A 16635-nucleotide genomic window follows, 5' to 3' on the forward strand; every position below is an offset into this window, starting at 1 on the left:
GCCCCTTTGATCTTCTTGACTATTGATCTTGTAATTGGCCCATCTGGAATTTGCAAGGGATCTTTAAGGATAGCCCCACCTTGGTTCCCATCACCCTCATTTATTCTCTCTTTTTTCATTAATCTCAATTTCTACTTTTCTTTTATGATCAATCTCACTTTTGCTCTTTTTTTTTTTTTTTATCAACCTCACTTTCACACTTTTTTGTTTTTTTTTTGGTTATCAACCTTACTTTTTAGTTTCAGTTGGTCCTCATGGACCTGTGTTAGAGTTAAAGGAGCACGTTTGATTGTTTTTCCATCCTTTTCAAAACTATACATGTCCCTGAACCCACATCATATATCACTTTTCTATCACACTGCCACGGCCTCCCTAACAAAATATGGCCAGCATGCATAGGCACTACATCACAAAGCACCTCATAATTATACTTCCGAATTGAAAAAAAAAACTAGTACTTGCTTATTTACCCTAATCTCCCCACAATTATTTAACCGTTGTAACTTGTATGGTCTATGGTGTTTTAAGATAGGTAAGCTCAATTTCTCAACTAAAGTAGTGTTAGCCACATTAGTACAACTCCCTCCATCAATGATCATACTACATACCTTGTTGTTGATTTGGCATCTGGTATAAAAATATTATCTCTCTACTGCTCTGTATCATCATCTATTTTAATTTGTTTATTGAGAGCACATTTGGCAACAAGAGACTCAACATAGTCTTCATACTCATACACATTCTCAATACTAGACTCACGTCTATTCTTATCTCTCACCTTGTAGATTTCTATTCACTCCACCTTGTTGATCCATCCTATCCCTCACTTCCCCAATGCCATATTCAACATTTCAAACTTTTATTGCATAGACTGCAACACAAAGTATGAATTGACTACCATCCCATTCAGTGATGTGTGAGACATCGTAATGCTGATGGGAACCAAGGTGGAGCTATCCTTAAAGATCCATTGCAAATTCCAGATGGGCCAATTAAAAGATCAAGAGCCAAGAAAATCAAGGAAGCAATGCAAGGATTGGTGCAATCCACTTGGGATGAAGCTAGGAAGAGCCCAATACTCAAGATGGGCTTCAAGGAAAAAGAACCAGTTTTGATCCACTTGATACAAGCTATGGAAGACATGACTTAGAAATTGGGCCTATTGTTGTTAAGGCTTTCAATTTGTTTAACGGTATTTTATTATTAGTTTAGAAGAAGTGGGTTTGAGGATACTTGGCCCACGTATGTCTTATTTCTAATGGACTAAGGTTATTTTTGGGAAGGCCTTGTATTTTTGGCCAAGGGTTTATTTGGAAAGTTAAAATTTTATGTCTTTCTAGGGTTTCAGAAGTAACTGTAGCGCGGCGTATGGCACTGTTCATGCTACAGTACCCGACGCATTGTTTACTTAGGATTTTTGGGGATTGTCTATTTAAACCACTTGTAAACTCATTTGAGAGTCAGACTATATGGAATTGTGATTGAGAGTTGAGTGATCTCTTCTTGTTCTTCTTGAATTTCTGAACTTATCTAGGTTCTTGAGACGGGTTCTTCAATGGGTCTAGATTTTGATATCATCTAGGTTCTTTGAACGAGTTCTCATCGGGTCTAGATTCTCCATCCATATACCTGAGTTTGGCTTTGTTGGGTTGTTTTTCCAGTATTGTTGTTGCGTCTCAAAGCAAGTCTATTGGGGTTCACATCAAATGCGCTACACAAAAGAATGTTAGTAGTAAAAACCTCACACTCTCCCTTACATGTTTACGCTTGAATAATGGCACTCCACTCATGTATCATTCTTAATTGACTTTTTCCCAATAATGATATCTCATTCTCTTGCCTTTTACTTCAAGAGTTTTTCCACTCAAGTTTTTTAAGAACTAATTAAACTCAATCAAGACAATACAACCTTGTTTTATTCCAACTAGTAATTAGGTTCTAAAATCAAGAACAGAGAAACACAGAAGGAAAAAAATGATATGAGACTCAAGGAATTGAAACGAGGGAAAGAGTATTTACAAAACAAGATACCAACTATAATGATATATTTAGCCCCCTTTGATGATAAGGCTCAATCAATTTTTTTATTTATTTTATTTATTTATTTTTTTCCTTTCTTTTCTTTTCCTTCATTTTCTTTTCTCACCAATTTAATCACAAACTATTGATTCAATTGTGAAACTCAAATAATTGAATTCAAACACACGAAATTGACAGGAATAGAAGATAATCAATGAAACGGCACTCCTAGCAATAGACAAACTTAGGGATGCAAAAAACCCTAGAAATTTCAAACCCTAGATGAAGCAAATTTTGGCAACCCTCAAGCAAGGAATTTAGCCACCCTATGATGATGAACACGAAACCCAAACAATAGAATAATTTGGTAGCCCTAGGTAAAACAAATTTCTACACTTTTTCCTTTTTTTTTTTTTTTTTTGTAACCCTTGAACAATGAAGTCCTAAAATTAAATTTAAAGATGCAAGAATTAAAAGATAGAATCAGACCTAATTGGAAACTTGACTCTAATACCAAATGATGTCAACCTACAGAATTGGAATCCCTTAAACCCACAATCAATTTGAAAAACTAGACCAAGAAAGCCAAATCAAGTAAATGGATAGAGAATCTAAACCCGTTGGGAACTCATTTTAAGAACCTAGATTATATTAAAATTTAGACCCACTGAAGAACCTGTCTCAAGAACTCATATTACAAAGGTAGAACGCCACAAAGGTTGTGGTTTACCTTTGATAAGTTCAAAAATTCAATAAGAACAAGAGGAGATAACTCAAATCACAATAAAAATTCAATATTGTCTAACTTGAAGTGAGCGGCCACAAGATGTTTAAATACTCCCTAACAAAAGTAACCTACGCCAAGAGTAAGACCCCTTTCCAAAAATACCCTTAAGTGAACAGTTCGGCACTACAGTACCGTGAACTATCGGCCTCACAATTATTTTTCAACTCATTCTCTTTTCTTCCTGAGGTTTCACTATTTATTTCTTCTTCAATCTCATTCACACTCTTTCTTTTTCGCTCAACCTCACTTTTAGTCTCTTTTTTTTTTATCAATCTCATTTTCACTCTTTTTTTTCATCAACCTTACTTTCACTCTTTCTTTTTTTATCAACCTTACTTTTCAGCTTTAGTTGGTCCTCATGGACCTGTTTTGTGGTTAAAGGAGCAAGTTTGATTGTTTTGCCATTATTTACAAAGCTATATATGTTCTTGACCCCATCATGGATCACTCTCCTACCATAGGCACTACATCACAAACCACCTCATCCTTGTACTTCATAATTAAAAAAGATACCAACACTTGCTTATTTACCTTAACCTCCCCACAATCATTCAACAATTGCAACTTGTATAGTTTAGGGTGTTTACAGGTAGGTAAATTCAATTTCTCAACTAAAGTAGTGCTAGCCACATCAGTACAACTCCCTCCATCAAAATTATCACACTACATATCTTGTTGTTAATGTGAAATCTAGAATGAAAAATGTTCTCTCTCTGGTGTTCTGTATCATCCGTATTAAATTGTATATTGAGAGCACACCTGACAACAAGAGACTCACCATACTCTTCATTCTTCTCATACCTATTCTTAATACTAGACTCACGTCTCCTCCTATCTCTCCCACCTTGTAGATTTCTAATCATTGCACCTCGTTGATCCATCCTATCCCTCACTTGCCTCAAAGCCAAATTCAATCGTTCAAACTTTTGTTGCATGGACTGCAACAGAAAGAATGAGTTATCTACCATCCCCTTTGGTGATGAGTCATTTTTATGAGACATCGTACACTCTACAGAAAAAGACTGTTAGTGGAAAAAAGACTTCACACGCTTACGTGTTTACACTCGAATAATGACACTCCACTGATGTGAACCCCAATAGACTTGCTTTGAGACCCAACAACAATACTGGAAAAACAACCCCAAGAATGCCAAACTCAAGTATATGGTTGGAGAATCTAGACCCGATGAAAACTCGTTCAAAGAACTTAGATTATATCAAAATCTAGACCCATTGAAGAACCCGTCTCAAGAACCTAGATTACAAAGGAAGAACGTTACAAAAGTTTTGATTTACCTTTGATAAGTTCAGAAGTTAAAGAAGAACCAAAGGAGATAACTTAACTGTCAATGACAATTCCATATAGTCTGCCTCTCAAATGAGGTTACAAGTAATTTAAATAGACAATCCCCAAAAACCCTAAGTAAATAATGCCTCGAGTACTGTAGCATGAACAGTGCCATACGCTGCTTTACAGTAACTTCTGAAACCCTAGTGAGACATAAAATTATAACTTTCCAAATAAACCCTTGGCCAAAATACATGGCCTTCCCAAAAATAACGCTAGTCCATTAGAAATAAGACATGTGGGCCAAGCATCCTCAAGCCCACTTCTTCTAAACTAATAATAAAATACCGTTAAACAAATTGAAAGCCTTAACAAACAATAGGCCCAATCTTTAAATCATGTCTTTCATAGCTTGTATCAAGTGGATCAAAACTGGTTCTTTTTCCTTCAAGCCCATCTTGAGTGTTGGACTTTTCCTAACTTCATCCCAAGTGGATTACACCAATCCTTGCATTGTTTCTTTGATCTTCTTGGCTCTGGATCTTGTAACTGGCCCATCTGGAATTTGCAATGGATCTTTAAGGATAGCTCCACCTTGGTTCCCATCATTTGGGCCTATTGTTATTGAAGGCCTTGGACTTATTCATTTCATTAAAAGAGCTTATTTTGTTAGTTTAGAATAAGTGGACTTGAGGATGTCATCCCACACATATGTCTTACTTTTCAATGAACTAGAGTTTTTGGGAAGGCCTTGTATTTTGGCCAAGGGCATATTAGAGTACCCCTGGCTCTATTCCTTTAGAGTTTTGGGGATTGTTTATTTAAATCACTTATAGCCTCATTTGAGGAGGTTAGACAATTGATGAATTTTGATTGTGAGTTGAGCTTACTCCTCTTGTTCTTGATTGAACGTTTGAACTTATCAAAGGTAAATCACAACCTTTGTGGTGTTCCTCCTTGTAATCCGGGTTCTTGAGACGTGTTCTTCAATGGGTCTAGATTTTAATATAATCTAGGTTCTTGAAACGGGTCTAGATTCTCTATTCATAGACTTGATTTTGGCTTTCTTGGATTGGTTTTCCAATATTGTTGTTGGGTCTCAAAGCAAGTCGATTGGGGTTCACATCATCACTTTTACTCTTTCTCTCTTTTTATCAATCTCATTCTTTTTTGATCAACCTCACTTTCACTCTTTCTTTTTGGCTCACTTTCACTTTTCAGCTTCAGTTGATCGTCATGGACATGTGTGCTAATTGAGCAAATTTGATTGTTTTTTATCCTTTTCAAAACTGTATATGTTCCTTAACCCATCATGGATCACTATCCTATCATACTGCCACGTTCTCCGTAAGAAAATATAGCAAGCATGCATAGGCACTGCATCACAAAGCACCACATCTTGGTATTTTCCAATTGAAAAAGAAACTAGCTCTTACTTATTTACCCTAAGCTCCCCATAATCACTCAACCACAACAACTTGTACGGGGTCTTGGGTGTTTCAATGTAGGTAAATTCAATTTCTCAATTGAAGTAGTGCTACCCAAATTAATACAACTCCTCCCATCAATAATCATACTATATACCTCGTTGTTGATATGGCATCTTGTATAAAAAATGTTCTTTCTCTACTGCTCCATATCATCTATTTTAATTTGGGTATTGAGAGCATGCCTGGCAATAAGAGACACATCATGCCCTTCATTCGAATACTCATGTTTACGTCTCCTCCTATATCTCCCATCTTGTAGATTTCTTGATATGAACCCACGGGAAGAGAATCCCTTGAACCCGCAATCCATTTGAAAACTTACCCAAGAACGCCAAACTTAAAGTCTATGGATGGAGAATTTAGACTCGTTGAGAACTCGTTTCAAGAACCTAGATTATATCAAAATCTAGACCCGTTGAAATCCCGTCTCAAGAACCCAAATTACGAGGAGGAACGCCACAAAGGTTATGATTTACCTTTGATAAGTTCAAGAGTTCAATTAAGAACAAGAGGAGAAATGGTTGGTTAGGCAAACTGTGGAAGACACAACTTGGGCCTATTGTTATGGAAGGCCATGGATTTATTTATTTCATTAAAAGGGCTTAATTTATTAGTCAAATGAATTAATCAAGAATAATTGGGCTCCGGGCATGTCCGGCCCACACGTCTTATTTCTAATGAACTAGGGTTTGGGAAAGGCCTTGTATTTTGGTCAAGGGTTTGTTTGGAAAGTTAATTTTATGTCTTACTAGGGTTTCAGAAGTTACTGTAGCGCGGCGTATGGCACTGTTCACGCTACAGTACCGACGCATTGTTTACTTAGGGTTTTTGGGGATTGTCTATTTAAACCAATTGTAACTTCATTTGATAGGGCAGAATATATGGAATTGTCATTGAGAGTTGAGTTATCTCCTCTTGTTCTTCTTGAACTTCTGAACTTATCAAGGGTAAATCAAAACCTTTGTGGCGTTCTTCTTTTGTAATCTAGGTTTTTGACACGGGTTCTTCAATGGATCTAGATTTTGATATAATCTAGGTTCTTTGAACGAGTTCTCATCGGGTCCAGATTCTCCATCCATATACCTGAGTTTGGCTTTCTTAGGGTTGTTTTTCCAGTATTGTTGTTGGGTCTCAAAGCAAGTCTATTGGGGTTCACATCAAAAACTTAAGCAAAAGAGTTCTCTAGCCACATGTGTCAAACTATCTTACCACAAAACTTGGATAAGTGCATTCAGGATTCTGTGAATGTTTCAGCAAAAAATGATCTGGTGGGTTTGGTGAATTCACGAAGGTGGCTATGAATGAGAATGAGTACACATGTGAAAATGATGCACGTGTGATGCAAATTAAAAAAATTTGACCCATGAAAATATGCCACAAAGTTCCAACAAGCATTTTAAAAACTGAATTTGCACCACCACCCCCCAACTTAAATGAAACGTTGTCCTCAATGTTTAAGAATCAAAATTGAATGGGGAGTAACTGAAAATGGTAGAATACACCTGATGAGTGACGTGGGTAGCTCCCTAAACACCAAAGATGGTAATCTGAAATGACGAAATGAAACTATCCTGCAATCAAAAACAAAGAAAACAACAGCAAACAAAAAGGAAAAGAAAGAAAATAAGAAAAAACAAAAACAAAACAAAGCAAAACAAAATAAATAAAGAAACACATACCTTGGTGGTGTGGTCAAGATTGATAGACTGGATCCACAAGTGGAATGTCTTCCACTTCCGGAACTTGCCTATCAATTAATATTTTAAGGCGTTGACCATTTGCTTTAAAGATCCAACCATCCTTAGGATCTTCTATTTCTACCACCCCATTTACAAAAACATTTTTCACTAGAAATGGGTCAGTCTACCTAAACCAAAGTTTTCCTTTGTGCTTGTGAGGTCCAAAATCATATAAGCATATTCAGTCATTAGGTTTAAACCTCTTCTTAAGAATATTTTTATCATGAAACGCTTTCATTTTAACTTTATAGACTTTAGACTTAGGCAAAGATTTCAATTTAACTCTTGGTGCTTTCATACTTACAGGAATCTGTTTTCCACATTTCTTAGGCAACTTCTCAAATTTCTGTTGCCAAACCTGTGTGCCATAATCCTGAGTTTCATAAAAAACAGCACAAATATCAGTAACATCAGATGAATCACTAATAGATCTATTAAACTCAGAATTCACAAGGGAATATTCAAGAGGATCAAAATCATGAGTTGTGTGAACTCCCTTGTCTATAATAAGTGCATCAATCATATACGTTTGGTGGCACTCGTCATCTGTTGGCTGCTTCTCAATATGGAAAATGTTGACCTCCATGGTCATGTTTCCAAAAGATAACTTCATCAACTCATTCCTGCAATTTATAAGTGCATTAGCCGTAGCAAGGAAAGGTCTACCTAATATGAGAGGAACTTTAGAGTTAGACTCAACAACTGATTGAGTGTCCAAATTTAAGAAATCAACAGGATAATAAAACTTGTCAATTTGGATCAAAACATCCTCAACTATCTCTCTCGGTTTCTTAACTGAACGATCAACCAACTGAAGCACGACAGAAGTAGGCTTAATTTCACCCAAACCAGGCTGCAAATAAATGGAATAAGGCATCAAATTAACACTAGCTCCTAGATCTAGCAAGGCTTGCCCAAACTCATGATTCCCAATATTACAAGCAATGGTTGGACAACCAGGATCCTTGTACTTAGGAGGAATTCGCTGCTCAATTAGAGCACTAACTTGCTCTGTCAGAAATGATGTCTTTTTAACATGGTGCTTTCTCTTAACTGTACACAAATCTTTAAGAACTTTTGCATAAGTGGGAACTTGTTTAATAACATGCAAAAGAGGAAGGTTAATCTTTACCTGCCTGAGGTTCTCCAAGATTTCATTACTAGGATCCGAAGTTCGCATACCAGATTTTAAATCTTGAGGAAATGGTACCTTAACTAAACTTTTGATTACCTCGGCATCCTTGGGGAACTCGGTGCTATCATTGCTTTGTTCCTCTTCAACATCCTCTTGCTTATCAGTTGTTGGGATATGTAAGAACTTACCTGATGTGAACCTCAATAGACTTGCTTTGAGACCCATCAACAATACTGGAAAAACAACCCCAAGAAAGCCAAACTCAGGTATATGGATGGAGAATCTAGACCCAATGAGAACCCGTTCAAAGAACCTAGATTATATCAAAATCTAGACCCATTGAAGAACCCGTCTCAAGAACCTAGATTACAAAGGAAGAACGCCACAAAGGTTTTGATTTACCCTTGACAAGTTCAGAAGTTCAAGATGAACAAGAGGAGGTCACTCAACTCTCAATCACAATTCCATATAGTCTGCCTCTCAAATGAGGTTACAAGTGGTTTAAATAGACAATCCCAAAAAACCCTAAGTAAACAATGCGTCAGGTACTGTAGCGTGAACAGTGCCATACGCCGCACTACAGTTACTTCTGAAACCCTAGTAAGACATAAAATTATAACTTTCCAAATAAACCCTTGGCCAAAAATACAAGGCCTTCCCAAAAATAACCCTAGTCCATTAGAAATAAGACATACGTGGGCCAAGCATCCTCAAGCCCACTTCTTCTAAACTAATAATAAAATACCGTTAAACAAATTGAAAGTCTTAACAACAATAGGCCCAATCTCTAAGTCATGTCTTCCATAGCTTGTATCAAGTGGATCAAAACTGGTTCTTTTTCCTTGAAGCCCATCTTGAGTGTTGGGCTCTTCCTAGCTTCATCCCAAGTGGATTGCACCACTCCTTGCATTGCTTCCTTGATCTTCTTGGCTCTTGATCTTGTAATTGGCCCATCTGGAATTTGCAAGGGATCTTTAAGGGTAGCTCCACCTTGGTTCCCATCATTACCACTTCTTGTCATAATGGCATTGACTTCTTTTAAATTTTTTTGTGCCATATGCTGACCTTGGGGTGCGGATTGAGCTTGAGAAGGAAACTTGCCACGCTCATTCACACTCAAGGAGCTCATTATCTTGGATATATGACTCTTTATCTCTTTGTTTTCTTCAACAACCTGCATAATCAAAGATTCAAACTTTTGATTAGTTTTACTTTGTGCCTCAATAAAAGCATGCAAAGTGTCTTCTAAAGGACTCCTAGAAGATGAAGGTGCATGATATGGTGCAGGATATGGTTTTCAGACTTCCAGCTAAAATTGGGGTGATTACGCCACCCAGGATTGTAGGTATCAGAGAAAGGTGCAACAGGCTTCATGTACATACCTAAGGCATTACATTGTTCCTCATACATCCCTCTCATCTCAACAAATGTGGGACACTCTTGGGCAAGGTGATCTACCCCACCACACACAAATCATCGTCCAAAAGACTCGGCATGATTAGCCTCGTGTGTTGGCTTTAAGTCTTTATTTTTCAACACCTCTAACTCCCTAGTGAGAATCTCAACCTTAGCCTTTAGGTTATCTTCTTCCCTGAGATGGTAAATTCCACCACCATTTAAGTTTCCTGCAGGTCGTGACCAATTTGTGCTCTCAGTAGCACTAGGTCCAGTCCAAGTGTGAGCTTTTTCAGCAAGCTCATTGAGGTATTCTATGGCCTCATCAGGATCTTTCTGTAAGAACTCACCATTACACATCACCTCCACAAAGTGACGCTCTCTAGGTGTATGTCACTCATAAAAATAGCTCACTAAGCGCCAATTCTCATACCCATGGTGAGGACACATACTCAATAGCTCCTTAAATCTCTCCCAAGACTGATACAAAGTCTCACTGTCCTTTTGTACAAAGGTGGAGATTTGCCTTTTTAAAGCATTGGTCTTATGTTGGGGAAAGTATTTATTAAAGAAGACCTGAGTCATCTCATTTTATGACCCAATAGATCGTAGTCTCAATGAGTATAGCCAACTCTTAGCTCTATCCTTCAAAGAGAAAGGAAAGAACTTAAGTCTCACAATGTCATCAGTTGCATTTTGACAACGAAAAGTCGCAACTACTTCCTCAAACTCCCTAATATGCACATATGGATTTTCATTTTCCAAGCCATGAAAAGTAGGGAGTAACTGTATCGTCCCTATTTTAAAATCCAATTGGCGAATATTAGCTGGAAACATGGTGCATGATGGTGTGTTGTGCATGTAGGGTGGAGGTAATCCTGAAGGGTCCTAGTGGGTTGATCTTCGAGTTCACTCATTTTCTCAAAATTAGAAGAATTATCAAACAAATGAACAGAAAAATTAAACTCTGACTCTAACACAGGTCTACAAGCAAACCGACCCAAGGCGTCTCTATACCTGTGCATGCAAGGTAGAGAAAAACGGTGGCCATAGAAGTGGTTTTCTCCTCTCTTCAGATCTGCCTCTTGTGCCTCCTCCTCCTCCCTATTTCATGCTAATGATATGCTTATATAGGGTAAGAAAAAAAACCCTAATGTCCTCTTGATTTCCGCTTAAAAAAATCGCCTAAATTTTAGGACTTATCTTAGCAGCCATCTACAGCCTTCAGGAGTTCGAATTTGGAAATCCTTATTAGAGACAAAGTTATATCCCTTTAAGATATCTTTCCAATGCATCAAGAATCGCATCAATCCGATATATGAGTTAAAAGATATAGTCAAAAGACTAAAGTATGTCCAGACTGTCTCCTAGTGAATTTCGGACTTGGACTTCTTGTGGTTTCATTTTGTGATTTTTTTTTCTTTTTCTTTTCTTCCAAATTGCTCTCAAACCCCATGAATATCCTCCTTTGAATTTGACTGGGCTTGACTTGCTCTTTTATAAGGTCTGAAATTAGACATAAAAAAACTGCTTAAGAGTATCCCAACGTAAATAGAAATTCAATTTAAGAATACACATTAATTCCTATGATTTCTATTCACATTTTAGCATTTTAGTCCAATAATAGGGTATATAGAGTGCACTTTCGCACACTCATCAAATTCCTAATTGAGTTATCCAATGAATTAAGAATAATTAAAATACCAGATTTGTGCAAGGAATTCCCAACGCTCTACTGTTTGTCAAATTTGAGTACTTTTTCTGTTAATCACTTTGCTTCACTTGAATTTACATTTAAAATTAATCTTCGTTCTCTATTACTTATTTAATATTTTTTCTTTAGTTTCTTTGTTCCTCTTGCTATTCTTTTAATTTGTCTCCTTGTGGAATCGACACCCCAAAACTGTGCTACAACTACCGCATTATTCTTTGGGCGTAATCACCACCCATTAGAGGCATTGAATACCAGATTGATTTCGTGCCCGGGGCTGCTATTCCAAACCGACCAGCTTATAGAAGTAATCCAGATGAGACAAAGGAGCTTCAGAGGCAAGTTGAGGATTTGATGAACAAGGGGTACGTGAGGGAGAGCATGAGCCCATGTGCAATACCAGTGCTTCTAGTGCCTAAGAAGGATGGGACGTGGCGGATGTGCATTGATTGCAGGGCGGTTAATAATATCACGGTAAAGTATCACCATCCCATTCCTAGATTAGATGATATGCTCGATGAATTGCATGGCTCATGTATTTTTAGTAAAATTGATCTTAAAAGTGGGTACCATCAAATTAGAATGAAAGAGAGTGATGAATGGAAAACTGCTTTTAAGACTAAGTATGGGCTTTATGAATGGTTAGTTATGCCATTTGGACTTACAAATGCGCCCAGTACTTTCATGAGATTAATGAATCATGTCCTACGTGCATTCATAGGAAAGTTTGTGGTTGTGTACTTTGATGATATCCTAGTGTACAGCAAGAACTTAAATGAGCATTTGAGATATGTGTTTAATGTGTTGAGATGTGAAAAGTTGTATGCTAATTTCAAGAAATGTACCTTTTGTATGGAGGAAGTTGTTTTTCTTGGTTATGTTGTTAGTACAAAGGGTATTAAAGTGGATGAAGAGAAAGTCAAGGTCATTAACGAGTGGTCAACACCAAAGAGCGTCACTGAGGTAAGAAGCTTTCATGGTTTAGCTAGCTTTTATCGGCGTTTTGTTAAATATTTTTGCACCACTCACTGAAGTCATTAAAAAGAATGTTGGGTTTCATTGGGGGGCTAATCAAGAGAATGCATTTGCCACTATTAAAGAAAGGGGAATGATGGGAACCAAGGTGGAGCTACCCTTAAAGATCCCTTGCAAATTCCAGATGGACCAATTACAAGATCAAGAGCCAAGAAGATCAAGGAAGCAATGCAAGGATTGGTGCAATCCACTTGGGATGAAGCTAGGAAGAGCCCAACACTCAAGATGGGTTTCAAGGAAAAAGAACCAGTTTTCATCCACTTGATACAAGCTATGGAAGACATGACTTAGAGATTGGGCCTATTGTTGTTAAGGCTTTCAATTTGTTTAACGGTATTTTATTATTAGTTTAGAAGAAGTGGGCTTGAGGATGCTTGGCCCACGTATGTCTTATTTCTAATGGACTAGGGTTATTTTTGGGAAGACCTTGTATTTTTGGCCAAGGGTTTATTTGGAAAGTTAAAATTTTATGTCTTACTAGGGTTTCAGAAGTAACTGTAGCGCGGCGTATGGCACTGTTCACGCTACAGTACCCGACGCATTGTTTACTTAGGGTTTTTGGGGATTGTCTATTTAAACCACTTGTAACCTCATTTGAGAGGCAGACTATATGGAATTGTGATTGAAAGTTGAGTGACCTCCTCTTGTTCTTCTTGAACTTCTGAACTTATCAAGGGTAAATCAAAACCTTTGTGGCGTTCTTCCTTTGTAATCTAGGTTCTTAAGACGGGTTCTTCAATGAGTCTAGATTTTGATATAATCTAGGTTCTTTGAACGGGTTCTCATCGGGTCTAGATTCTCCATCCATATACCTGAGTTTGGCTTTCTTGGGGTTGTTTTTCCAGTATTGTTGTTGGGTCTCAAAGCAAGTCTATTGGGGTTCACATCAGCTGGGCTGGGCTTCAGGCCATGTATTTTAGTTTTCTCAGTGTATCACGTGTTTTTGAAGGTTTTTCTTGTATTTTCGGTTATTTAGTTTGTTTTAGGTAGTAGTTGGAAACAGTCTCTAGGACTGGAGGTCCATAGAGTTTTGTACTCCACTCCATGGGAGGAGGAGTTATGTGGACTGTCTTAGACGGTAGTCTAGTCTAAGACAGAGTTAAGTCTCTCAGACGGTTAGTTTGAAGGTCTGTCTCTCAGACAGTTAGTCTAAAGGCATTGGACAAGACCCTGTCAGATTTAAAGAAATTTGTGGGCTGGAGAGCGAAAAAAGGTTAGAATTTGATTTGTATTTTACAGGTCAAAAGTTGTAATCGTCCGCTTCATTAATGTATGAAACAATGTTTCACTTTTCAAAAAAAAAAAAAAAAATAAGGCTTGTTTGGATAAATTCTGAATTGATCTAGGTGCTATAAAGCATGTTAAAAGTGGGATTCAGCAACTTTAGACCAACTAAACCTACTCTTATAGCCAATAGTTTCCTTTTCCTTTTTTTTTTATTTTTTTTATTTTCATGGTGTCACAAATACTACAATACATTAAAAAAAAAAATCAAGACTTTCGCAATAGCGAGTAAAGCAGTAAAGCACTCAATGGCAAGAAAACACATACATAAACCTCTGGTGGCAACAGCCTGAGCACCTGCCAAAACAAATAGCCATTCTATATTAATAATAAGTGTGGTGTGTGAAGTGTGAGGATAATAAGAAGAATTTTTCTATTAATAATTGGGAGATCAATCACGATTTTCAATACAAGAAAACTAAGCTGCAAATGTGTTCGAGAACAAAACCCAATTCCATTTCAGCTTCTTGGAACCAAACCTCAGCCAAAAAACATCAAAAAATTTTCGAGAAAAGAGAAAAATAAGAAAATAGAAAGAAAAAGAACCAAAAAAAAATTAGAGCAGCATGGTTATTTGCCGCTATTTTAATGTATTTATAAGCATTTGCGGCTAAAAATGTAGTTATTATCCCAAATATTTACTTGGGTCTGTTCAAATCGCGGCAAATTAACATCACCGATGAAAAAAAAAATTCCAGTGATTTGTAGCCGCAGGAAATAGTTTTTTACGGAAAAGAAAAAAAAAATACTAGCAAAACAGTATCACAGGCTCTCACAAACCTTATAACTAAAATACATAAAGAATGTAAACAGTATATTAAAAAAAAAATATATATATATATATATATCGAAATACAAATAACAATTTCTAAGTAGTTTGAAAAGAAAGAAAAACATAATAAGCACATATTAAAATATGGAAAAAGCAGGGGAAGTGTGCTCCAGTTGTTATTTGATCATTTTAAAGTTTAACTTGCTAAACAAAACTTATTTGTTCTCTGAAAACCCAAATGCAACGTTACTAACCGTATAAACGATCATATTCAAGAGTAAAACATGAATTAGAAATGTGGGAAATTCCAACAAGCTCTCACATAATGAAAACGATGTAAATGTGGGAAACTCCAGCAAATTTAGGTTCTCTCTCTCATCTCCTTTAGATTAAAAGCAGGCAGGCAGTGGGCCTTACCTACCATTCAGCCCTCTCTAAAGAGAATGCAAGTCATGCAAAAATGGAACAGCACAGAAAGCCTGAACTGCTTAAGTTGGCACATTTGGTTCTCGAGGTGAAGTCGCCATTCTCTCTGTCATTTTTCATCCAAAACTAAGCCACCCTCCTCAACACAGCAAGAGCTAGCAGAAGCTCCCCAATATCCTCTCCCTCCCTCTTCCAGCATATTATTATCTGCTATATATTTTTATGAGTTTTATACACAGCTTGTACAAGCAAGAAAAGTTTCATGCCCATAACTGACACTGGTGTTCCTGCAGGTTTGGAACTAAGATTAAAACTGAAATATGAAGAAGTTAGCTATAAGTTTCTAACTTACCACACTGAATCAGTTAGGGACTGCCTTCTGAGCCTCCTCAACTAATCTATCTGAGTACACATGTATGCCTCACACTGTAAACAAGTACGGATATGTCTAAACTCTCTCTTAGGATTCTCTTTGCAAACAAATCACATTAGAAAGAAATCTTTCCAGGAAAACTCAGCATTTACAACTTGTCATTATGTATTATCTTCTTTCTAAGATAAGTATACGCAATCAGTTGTACAGATTACGGCATTAGAATTTCCTTTTTGAACTAGCATATCTTCCTTGGTTTTTAACAGAATTGGAAATTATATAATTATCAAAGACGTGGTGAAAACACAACTTATAGTACTTAAGAATAAGTACCAAACAACAACGATATTAAGAAAAATAACAGGACCAAGGAGAAAACGAAATACAGTTATAAACCCAGTGTCTATGAATAACTGAGCGGTAGAACTAAATTCTAATCTAGAAAAACTTAACATCCATACCATCGAAAGAATTTTATCCTCCACCGCATTGAGCTTTCCAAGAGCAGATCTTATGCTTTTGGGGTGGGGCCAAGAATGAGAACTAGCCTGAAAATTAAAAATTAAAATAAAGTATGTTGAATAAAACAAGATAGTTCAAAACCCAGAAAAGCAACAGATCGGTATGATTTCAACACAAACAAACCACATTTATCGAAATCGATCTCAGGGGACTGGAAATATTACCGCAAGTGTGGGCTGATTTAAGTAGGAATGACGATGCGGCAACGGTCCGAGTTGGGCTGTAATGGGGCTAGCCGAGAGAGAGAGAGAGAGAGAGGAAAAGCGGGACAGAGTGGAGTTCGGCGGGGGAAGAGAGAGGGCGTGGAAGAGAAAGAAAATGAATATGTGAGAATTTAAATAAGAAACTGTAGGGACTGAGCATTAACGGTTCATTACCGTTGGATGGAGAAGTGGAAAATCACAAACTCTACAAAAATTCAAACTCGAAATTCAAATATATATTTATATAGACATACTTATATATATACTTGCTTTACATCTGATGCGACATTGTTCTCAACTCCTTGTAAGGGGGCTTCAACGCCAATTCAGTGCAATCCATGTATTGCAATGAATTGAGTCTTTCGTCCGTACTTGTGGTACATCCCCTGAATTGAATGCATTCTCATTTACAGTTGATGTAAGTTCATGAATGTCGATCAATCTTAGCATCTGGAA

At 37.0% G+C, this 16635-nt stretch overlaps 1 non-coding gene across 1 annotated transcript; it reads left to right on the forward strand.

Annotated features, from left to right (window-relative positions):
• The first annotated feature begins 10283 nt into the window (after positions 1-10283).
• LOC122312096 lies at positions 10284-10391 on the forward strand. Its single transcript, XR_006243010.1, has one exon. It is a non-coding gene; the product is annotated as a small nucleolar RNA R71 (small nucleolar RNA).
• The last annotated feature ends 6244 nt before the right edge of the window (positions 10392-16635 follow it).

The sequence above is a fragment of the Carya illinoinensis genome, chromosome 5, assembly GCF_018687715.1.
Source record: "Carya illinoinensis cultivar Pawnee chromosome 5, C.illinoinensisPawnee_v1, whole genome shotgun sequence".
NCBI classification, from domain to species: domain Eukaryota; kingdom Viridiplantae; phylum Streptophyta; class Magnoliopsida; order Fagales; family Juglandaceae; genus Carya; species Carya illinoinensis.